Genomic DNA, 10,797 nt, shown 5'->3' on the forward strand with positions numbered 1-10,797 from the left:
GTGCATGTTGCATGAGTTTACTTCCCATTAATTAAAAATAGAGTGATAAACTCATAATAATAATAGCGTAGGTAGTGTTTTGGAAGCTTAAGCTCCAATTTTGACCCCAAAGGATATGTCCATACATGCTCTTTTAGTTACTATTCTCGGTCCATAAGTTAAAATAGCTTCGAGAGGAGAAGAGTGCCACTATTTATTCTAATAACTAACATTTTCCTTTTTAGTTTCCAATTACAAGCATATACAATGGGATCCAATCAGTTTGTAAATAGTATAGTCTCTCACTAATTATTTATTGTTTCATCCAGCATGCCCCTTTCAAGGAAATCATATCTAATGTGTAACGTACCTTCAAATACTTTCACCCTTAGTTTCATATGAGACTGCATAATAAGTCTCAGCCATTGTTTTAGGGACAATTTTTGGTTTGCGTTTTTACAATTGTTTTGGTTTGCGTTTTTACAATTGTACTAAATATACTTATTGGTATCATTTAGTTCCAAAAACCAATTTTGAAACGTAATACTTAATTGTTACTTTTCTTGCCTTATTCGTATATATGTCTTGGGCATAACCTTATTGGCTTGGTGGTAAACCCAAAAACGCAACCTCGTATTTCTCATCATGAAATCCAAGATATGGATGATATTACTTCTATGGGTCAATTTATCTACTAAATCGTTGTGAATATGGATCTTACCCACAGACTTTATTCCATGCGATCTACATGTAACATTGATGAACTATGTTACTCTGTTGTCGTAACTTAGCTTCACTCCACTCGTCTGAGAGATTTATTTCTAGCTAAGAATAGAGTAGAGCTTTGATCAATTTGGTTTGGTCTTCGGCGTAACATTTAGAATCCCGACCTTCATTTCCCAATTCATTCTTCCTGTCAGCGGATTTTCCCTAACCCAAACAATTTTTCTTACAGTTTGGTTAGAAAAATCGGTTTATGGTGTCTGTATAAACTTATGCATAGTTCCTGAAATTTGTATACCACCACTGAAGTTAAATCTATTTATGAAAATACTAGACACCACTAGAATTTAAAAGCCACCATATCACTAATTACGCCGTAAGGCGTTCCCTCTGAGAAAGACATCCCTAAAATGTGACGTGTGCGATCGTGAGCCATTGATTTTGTGTGTTAGATGATTGGAGTGTTTTCTGCCGTTCGATTTAATCTGTTTTATTCATAGAAAAATGGTATTTTCTCATGGTAATGAGCATGAAAAGCCAGGCCTGGCCTGCTGGCGATGAGACTCTTCTGCTGCCTTGGCAGAGACTGCCTGCTGGCAATGAGACTCTTCGCAGAGACTCTTGGCAGAGACTCTTCATGTTTTTCTTTATCGGACAGTTATATTCTTTGGCGTCCATGATTCAGTGGATTAGTAGCTATTTAAGGTTCGACTCACTGCTATCAAACCCTTATCGTTTACGTTTTCCTACTGTTTATTTAAGGTTCGACCCACAGCTATCAAACCCTCATCGTTTACGTTTTCCTCCAAGGTATGAACTCTCTATCCGGTCAATTTGAACAGAGTACTATTCTGTGTGCTTGAATGTCGAGAACAGAGTACTATTCTAATTGCTGCCGATATGGTTATTTTCTGCTGCCGATTTTAATTGCTGCCGATATGGTTATTTTAATTGCTGCCGATTTTAATTGCTGCCGATATGGTTATTGCTGCCGATTTTAATTGCTGCCGATATGGTTATTTTCTCATGTATTCCATTTTAATTTATAGTGGCATACTGCATAACAAGCATTTGGCTTTACTGTCAGACTCTCTGAATACAGCAACTGCATTTTCAGAAGCATGATATTCAATAGAGATGTGAATTTTATGATGGGAATGACTTATTCTGTTTGAGTTATGACTGTGGATAATGCTGTATGATTCATGAAATAGGAAACTATAGATTTGCCTTATGCAGTTGGTTGTCCTTAGTATTGACCGATTATCTGATTCAGATGCTTCAGTCACAGGGCCCATTGTCCTCGGATCCTCCAGAAGCAGCCTGTTTTCACTTGCAACTTGCAAGACAACCCTTGAAGGGCGAATCATTAATCACGAGCACTTTCCCTTGGCTAGGCTGCTATAGTGGGCTTATTGTTTTTTTTAAATAACCTCAAAATACAATAATCATGGGTGAAAATACAATACAAAATGTAAATAGTTCAAATTTGACGATACACAGGGAATGGATTAGTTACTCTTTTCCTATAAAAGTAGAAGCTTTGTTTTTGAAATATTGGCATAAAGAATTCTCATTATTTTATTCTTTGATTCCGCCCTGCAAAAAAACTCTTTCCTGTAAATTTCTTGCGACAATAGGCAATTTCTTGTGTGTGATAATAGACTGTTTCTTGTAGATCCTGCTGTGTTGCAGGGACTCGCTTTGAGTGATGAAATACCTCTGAAACTATTATCTGATTGAAACCTCTTCTCCATAGTCCAAATAATAATTAAAGAGGTTAATCATAAAATTGCTTTTCTATGCAATTGACCCACATTTGCCAAGTTCTTTTGAGGGACACAAGTATCTACTGTATCATTGAAACTTGATGTTTCTGACCCAGCTTGTCTTACACAGGGAAACCTTGCAGCCTTGCTAATCTAGCTTGGCAATGCATAGTCCTGCAATTGAATGAACATATTGATTACAACATTGGATTTCTGTTATATCAATGTTTAGTTAGGGCATAGAAGAGATTTGAATTTCATAACTTTTTCTTCTTATACTTTGATCCCATCTGACAACTCTTTTGTGGACAATGCAGAAGCATAAGTGCATCCCATTAGAAGACCTTGCTGCAGAATTCAAACTCCGCACTCAGGTTCTTATTTATATATTTATAACTTTGTGTATTATACATCCATATGTACACGCACATGAATGGACAGAGGCACTTGTTCCAGTTAGTGATGTGTTTTGTATGTCTTGCTTTCATGAGATGACTATGCTTCCTACCTAAATGCTATTAGCTTAGGATATTTTTACCCGTACTGACTTTGGATATGTCCTATAAGTGAAGTATATCTTATAATATTTAATAGAATTATTTTTTTAAATAATTGGAGACATGTATTCCATTTTAATTTATAGTGGCATTTGGCTTTACTGTCAGACTCTCCGAATACAGCAACTGCATTTTGAGAAGCATGATATTCAATAGAGATGTGAATTTTATGATGGGAATGACTTATTCTGTTTGAGTTATGATTGTGGATAATGCTGTATGATTCATGAAATAGGAAACTATAGATTTGCCTATAGGGTTAGGGTCTGCCCATAGACAATGCCTAATGAGTACGGCATCCATTTATAATTTTGTTCATGGCAGTCGAAGTGACCTGGGTCCTTGGGCACTCTTCAAATTGCCTCCGCTCAATGGATCCAACAGTGCTGTTCACAAGAGGAGGGGGCCAAACAGATCAAGCCTGTTGAGAGCTTCAAACATAGCTCCTTACAAGGATATCTTTAATGGAGCCTTCCATGTCCAAATCAAACCTGATTCAAAATCATTGCATTGGTGTCTTTAGAGGCTTTTGTGCCCTGCAACTATTGTGGCAAAATAGCTTTAATTCTACCAATGTGCTGCTTTTGGTCATGCTTTAAGTTGCAAACTTAACATAGATTCAGGGACTTATCCATATGCAAATTACAAAGCCTAGTGAATGTTGCATCCACTTTGGCTCTTCCTGCGCTCCGTCAACATACACACTTGACATGATTCAACCTTTGAATCATTGTTAATGGAATATAACACCACCAATGTGCTGCTTTTGATCCCATTGGTATCATCCTTTATTTTACTTTCTCCTTGGGAAGAAACTGTGTAAAGTGCATGTCAAACTCCCTTCCAGACACAAAGTTATCCAATATTGGTTTGCTAAACTGTGTAAAGTGCATGTCAAACTCCCTTCCGGACACAAGTTATCCAATATTGGTTTGCTATAGGGAGTAACCTTCACTGAATCTATTTTAGCAGAGGGCTTCTTTTATGTCATATGGTTTTATACATATTTGTGTGCAGGCCAACTAATACATGAAATAATCCTGCAACTAGGTTATGCAGAATTAAGGTACATGTTCAATGATTCCTCGGATTTATTATCAATGATTAATCACCATCATTTAATTACACATCAGAATCCAGAATTAGGGTACATGTTCAATGACTCCTCGGATTCATTATCAATGATTAATGACCATCATTTAATTACACATCAGAACCCGGAATTAGGGTACATGTTCAATGACTCCTCAGATTTATTATCAATGATTAATGACCATCATTTAAATACACATCAGAACCCCAATAGATAATTAGAGAATATATTGATGGGCACTGGTATAGATCACAAGATATCACTGTTTATTTTCTGTGAATGATATTTACTTCACATCATTATCACCGATAACAATGCAATCCCAAATATGATCATCCAGGTTTTGACAACAGAAACAGGTGTTGGGGAGGTTTATGTCCAGAATTTCCTACTGTATTTGAAGTCTTCTGTTTGGTTCTTCAATGTTGAACTGTCAAAGAAAGGATTGCGATTTTTTGGACTACTTTCAGTTTTTGTTTGATTGTTCATGGATCTCTTAGGTCGTAGATGTGAAACAGACATGGACTTGTATTAAGAGCTTATAGGCTCAGTACCCTTATAGGCTACTTTGTTACTTTTACTATGACTTTAGATATGTCTTATAAGTGAAGGATCTTGCTAATTCCATTATTTTCTATAATTTTTGAATGTAGTAACATGGGAAATTAATCGATAACTAGGGACTCGCTTTGAGTGATGAAATACCTCTGAAACTATTATCTGATTGAAACCTCTTCTCCATAGTCCAAATAATAATTAAAGAGGTTAATCATAAAATTGCTTTTCTATGCAATTGACCCACATTTGCCAAGTTCTTTTGAGGGACACAAGTATCTACTGAGTGCAGCTGATACAAAATGGCCTGATCTTCATGCAGTCATGCCCGGATGTCTCCCTACTGATATTGGAAAACAACAAAAGTGGAGAAATGATAACATTATCTCTAACCCACATTTGACATCATTATATATGCACCATAGATTCACAGCATTTCGTGAGATTATCTTGGAGAAACACTTGAATACAAAATATTACTGGTACAGGTACGCATTCTACCGCATTTTTTTTCCTCCAAGAACTCTAAACAACATTCCTTACCTATTGCAAAATTATCTTACAAAAACGCATACTTGTTAGGTATGAATGGCAACATAGGGGATCTGCGCACATCCATGGTTTCCTTTGGATAGAAAATGCACCTGATATGGAGAATCTCAACTGGGAAGACGCAGAAGCAGTCGATATTGCAAGGCAGTTCTTCGACAAATATATTTCTGCTTGGAACCCTCGTGCTCCTTCGAATTCAAACCAACCAAATGCTTGGACAAATCCCGAAGACCCTTGCCTGTTGTCCACGCCGCAAATCTTCAGAACTAATCCTTTCAGTGACTATGAACAGCTCGTCAATTGTGTTGAACATCACACAAAATGCTCAGAAAGCACGTGCCTAAGAAAAACTGGATCCTCACTCCAATGTCGTTATAAAGCACCGTGGGAATTACATCCAAAATCGGCCTTATTCATTGATTCCAATGGCCAAAAAACATACACCCCTGCTCGAAACGACGATCGACTCAATAGCCATAACCCTACCATCCTATCTATTTGGCGTGCAAATGTTGACTGCCAACCAGTACTCTCCATACACGCTGTACAAAAAATATATTGCCAAATATGCATCCAAAGCAGAAAAAAATCTGAAAGCTTCCACGACATGCTACGTAGAATTGTCCTGGCTTCACCCATTGCTGACCCAGCAACATCCGCATTCCGAAAATTTCTTGCAGAAACCCTTGTTGATCGTGACATTGGAGCACAAGAAACCTGCCATATGCTGCAAAAATTACCGTTAACATTATGTAGTCGGCCATTCATTTCTTTAAATGTAAACCAAAAAATTCTTATGCGCCTTCCACAAACGGACACCACCTCCACTACATCCCCGCACTTCATAGATACATATATCCAGCACCCTTCTACCCTTGAGTCCACATCACTAATAGAGTTGGCAAGATCCTGGTCATATGATCCTCGTCGCAGAACAAACAAATGGAAACAAAGGCCTACAAAAGCAATTGTTCGGGTCATACCACGTTACTCCTCCATACCATCCACAACAGAACCTTGCTACGCTGACTTTTGCAGGGTTGAACTTATGCTATACAAACCTTTTCGCCGTATCGTACAAGATATAGGAGATTCTGCTGCAGAATTCATCGCAAATTGGCAAGCATTTCGCCCATTCTACAATCCTTGGCATCAATGCCGCACACTATCTGATATTGAATCTGTCACAAATGATACCTCAACTATGAATGAAGCCAATCCAACAGACACCATGGAAATAAATGAATGGGAATTACTTTCCCAATTACACCCTACAAATGAGCTTCTCATAAACGACCTTGACATGCTTGGTCTTCGTGGCTTTGATGACACCCATAACTGGAATCATACCACTATCCCATTGGATCTACAAAATAATGCAATACAATTCATTGAGAATAGCCGCTCCATCCACCGCATTCTTCAAACACATCAACATACCCTGCCGACCCTTACTACATTATCTCCAATGCAAAGAAAAGCTCTAAATATTATTCTTAATCATTTTGCTAGGAAGGATTATTTACCCGCTCTCAGAATGATAATACAAGGCACTGCTGGTACGGGAAAATCCCTCCTTATTAATTGCATCAAAGATATGCTCATAGGCCTTGCAAGCCTGGGACCTTCACCGATCATGCTCCTCGCCCCTACAGGGGTTGCTGCCTTCAACATACAAGCATCGACAATCCATTCTGCTTTGCACCTTCCTATAAAGGATCTTATGCCGTTAGAAGGTAGTGCTCTTGCAAAATTCCAAGAAGAACTCAGGCATATAAGATACATACTAATCGATGAAATGAGCTTCATTGGGCCAAAGCTTCTCAGCCATATTGATGAACGTCTTCGCGAGGCATTTCCCCACCAAAGAAACACTCCTTTCGGTGGTTGTTCCATAATATTGGTTGGTGATCTCGGTCAGCTACCACCCGTCAAAGACATACCTCTATATGCAGGGACGAGCCACAGAAGCGCACTGTGGAACACCTTCAACACAGTCATCACATTAGACACAATATTTCGTCAACAAGGCGACGACATCGCCCAGGTTACTTTCAGGAACATTCTCCAGAACATTAGAGATGCGAATCCGACAATCGACGACTACAACGTACTCATGTCGCGCACAGATTCCTATTTATCAGAAGAAGAAATATGTTCATTCCATGATTCCATGCATCTATTTCCAACAAATGCTCAAACAACAGTCCATAATAAGAAAATGATGAAATCTCTAAACACTCCTATTGCACGATCCATTGCTGAAGATGACAACACATATTCCAGTCTTTCCTCTGAAGATGTGCAACTTGAGTGAATTGTATTGCTATGCAATGGCGAAAAAGTTATGTTGACTTCCAACCTTTGGGTTTCAGCCGGTCTTGTTAATGGTTCCCTTGGAAAAATTGTAACCATCTTTTACAAAGAATCAACTGCACCACCACAGATTCCAACATTTGTTGTCGTAGATTTCCCCAAGTACATTGGGCCTCCTTGGGATGAAAGAAACCCCACTCACTTGCCTATTCCAGCAGTAAAAAGAAATGGTCGTGCACAAATTCCACTGAAGATGGCTTGGGCTTTAACCATACATAAATCTCAAGGTATGACCCTTCCAAAAGCAACAATTGACATTGGAAAAACAGAACGTCAAGGTCTCACATTCACAACTATTTCAAGAGTGCCTTCTCTACAAGATCTCCGGATTAACCCCGCATTCAGTTTCGATCGTTACAGTAAAATGAAGGACAACAGAAACATTGCTCGCAGAAAACACGCAGAAGAAATCCTCCGTTCAATGCCGCCTCCAGATAATCTGCTCCAACCCGTACTTTGACATCACCAAAAGGTTTCCTCCATTTATTTAACTCATTCTCTTTCATAACATACTTTTCATATCTTTCAACAACAACAAACTTTAATCAATATTAGTAAAAAAGCAAATACTAGAATGTCTTTATATTGTCTGTACATCTCATTCTAACCTTTTCTTTCTTTTGCAGCAGGCCACATGGGCTCAGAAATAACATACCTGCACAACTACATGTAGATTGGCAAGCAAAAAATCTGCATCTCCAGCTGTGCATTGACCTCCAATGGTGTTCAATATGTCGTTATTCACCATGCATCTTCCACTAACAATATATGGATCCCCATAGCAAAGGTAACTTCATTACCATTCATTCTAGATTCATTTTAACACAACTCACCTGCAGAGTATTACTAATAAATTTCTGCAACTGATTTACATATTACTAATTCTAACAGAATATAAATTTTGCAGGTCCATTGCTGCTTCGCTGCCTCCACCATGTTCTTGTACGACTTCAAATATGGAATGACAAGCACAATGTTCTTTAGACTATTATATTCCTTCTCGAACCTCTTTTGTTACAATTCGCTGTTTGTATTTTCCATGTCAAACTTGAAAAGGGATGTTTCAAGATCAAATACCGTTTTCATTGTTTGTTTCCTCACAACTTTTTGTGTTTTCCATTTCAATCTTTAAAAAGGATGTTACAACACACTTTGTATTTTCCATTTCAAACTTTAAAAAGGATGTTACAATACACTATTTGTATTTTCCATTTCACGCTTGAAAAAGGATGTTTCAACATCAAATACCATTTTCATAGTTCATGTCCTCACAACTATTTGTGTTTCCCGTTTCAAACTTAAAAAGGGATGTTTTGAGATCAATGCCATTTTGATAGTTTATGTCCTCACAACCAATTCATTGTCAATGGGTTTTAACATATTTTGTTTACAAAATCAATTGACTTTAGTGATTATAATTCATGTTTTCAATATATCTTCATATTAATTTGATTTTCAATTTGAATAATGGTTTCTTAAATAGCCCTTTCCAAATCAATGTGGTTGCCCGGTTGTTGTTCGCATATTAATTTAATTTCCCATTTGAATAATGAATTCTTAAATAGCCCTTTCCAAATCAATATGGATGCCCAGTTGTCGTTCGCATGGATTCATTCATTTATCTTCACCTTTAACTCCACAATTTTTTCCAACAACAAACAAAGGTCTCTAAACAGGTTCAATACATATTTATGGCTGCTTGCATTCCATTTCAGCGGTTTTAGGCATCGCTCCCTCAAATTAAAGCTCGAATTCATCGACCCTTGCTTCCAAAAAAGCCCGCAAAAGCCTATTCACGTTTCAATATTCTTCCACACACTATGCCTTACGGCGTTTCCTTTGCAACACTAGGTGCAAATGCTAGTTATTTTATTTACAACTTAAAATAGAGTACATACATATAACATACTTTTGTCAATGAATGCCACATAGTTTAATGTCATCTTCTAATACATGAAAATTACCACTTCTACCACAGAATATCCAAATTCATATTACTGTTATGATATGAATTTCTAGAGATACCAACGTAACATACTTAACTAGTAGAACTCAACAACCTTCATAATAATTATAATCTTGGAATTAATATAGGGATCTTTAGAATAAAAAAAATCCAAATTAGCCATGCTATATAAACTCTGACATTTCATTAGGTACCCATATGAAATACTATAAGAAATAGTAACCAACTTCTAATATATAGTACGTAACATTTTAAATATCATAAAGCAACTTCGATCCCATACCTCCAACTAGAAGATGTCTGAAATAACACTTGTAACACCAATTTGTCCAAATCATAATAATGTTCCATCTAAACCATAGGATCCCATTTGTAACACTACCATAGTTTAACATCACCAAATTTAGTCAATATTATCCAATTCTGTGTGTATTTACCAAGAAGTTCCGTCAAGCATAATGAAAATATAAAGAAAATGAAATCAAAGAAATCATGTTACAAATTTATTTCATACGAGCATAGGTGACCCAAAGTCACTTGATAATTCCAACACCACCACCCAACCAAGAACTAATTTCCTCCAATTCACCCTCGAGCTAAGAATGCTTGCCCTAAGGATTCAACAACCTCACTTTAATCTCTTCAATATGTATTTATTACCTTTCTTTTAGGATAAGGTTTCCTTTAGTGACATCCTAGTTTTGTGGATCTTTTCATCCACTTGCCTACGATTTTCCATAAAAGCCCATCTTTCTCTCCCATGGTGCTTTTAAGGTTTCTTTTCCGTAAAAGCCAACCTTTCTCTCCCGTGACACTTTTAGGATTTTCTAAGCTTGGCATCTTTCCCCAGCTAAGAAAATTAATGGATGTTTCTCTTCCATCCATTAAACTTATCTACAATTTCATTCTAGAATTCTTATAATGAACACTTATCCAATCTCATTTTCCAATGAGATTTTATTCTTTTGTTTTGGCAAGAATCTTGTCTCTAGGTGTCCCATTCCCAAGTACTTACACTTCATTTATTTATTCTCTAGAAATTATTTAATTACATCATTATTCCAATATTTTATGTGGATTTTCCACCAACCTAATGAAACAATAGTATAGTGATGGAGGGCTATTACATTATCCTCCCCTTTAATTAACATCATCCTCGATGTTTGTTATCCATTTTTTTTAATTTCCCTGAAATATTATTGGATGACTTTTCCTGTTTCCATCTTC

The 10,797-nt window shown here is 37.0% G+C and overlaps 1 long non-coding RNA gene across 3 annotated transcripts; it reads left to right on the top strand.

The window, feature by feature from the left end:
- Positions 1–1,074: 1,074 nt before the first annotated feature.
- Positions 1,075–8,787, top strand: LOC149199850 (uncharacterized). Of its 3 annotated transcripts, none has more exons than XR_016253320.1 (4): positions 1,075–1,512; positions 2,789–2,845; positions 8,231–8,391; positions 8,512–8,787. It is a non-coding gene; the product is annotated as an uncharacterized LOC149199850 (long non-coding RNA). The 3 variants fall into 3 exon arrangements; XR_016253321.1 differs by having other exon boundaries at positions 1,075–1,407; XR_016253319.1 differs by lacking the exon at positions 1,075–1,512 and having other exon boundaries at positions 2,375–2,845.
- The last annotated feature ends 2,010 nt before the right edge of the window (positions 8,788–10,797 follow it).

The sequence above is a fragment of the Pinus tabuliformis genome, chromosome 2_1 (assembly GCF_031772625.1).
Source record: "Pinus tabuliformis cultivar Carrire ecotype Pingquan chromosome 2_1, CPIR1, whole genome shotgun sequence".
Classification (NCBI taxonomy): Eukaryota; Viridiplantae; Streptophyta; class Pinopsida; order Pinales; family Pinaceae; genus Pinus; species Pinus tabuliformis.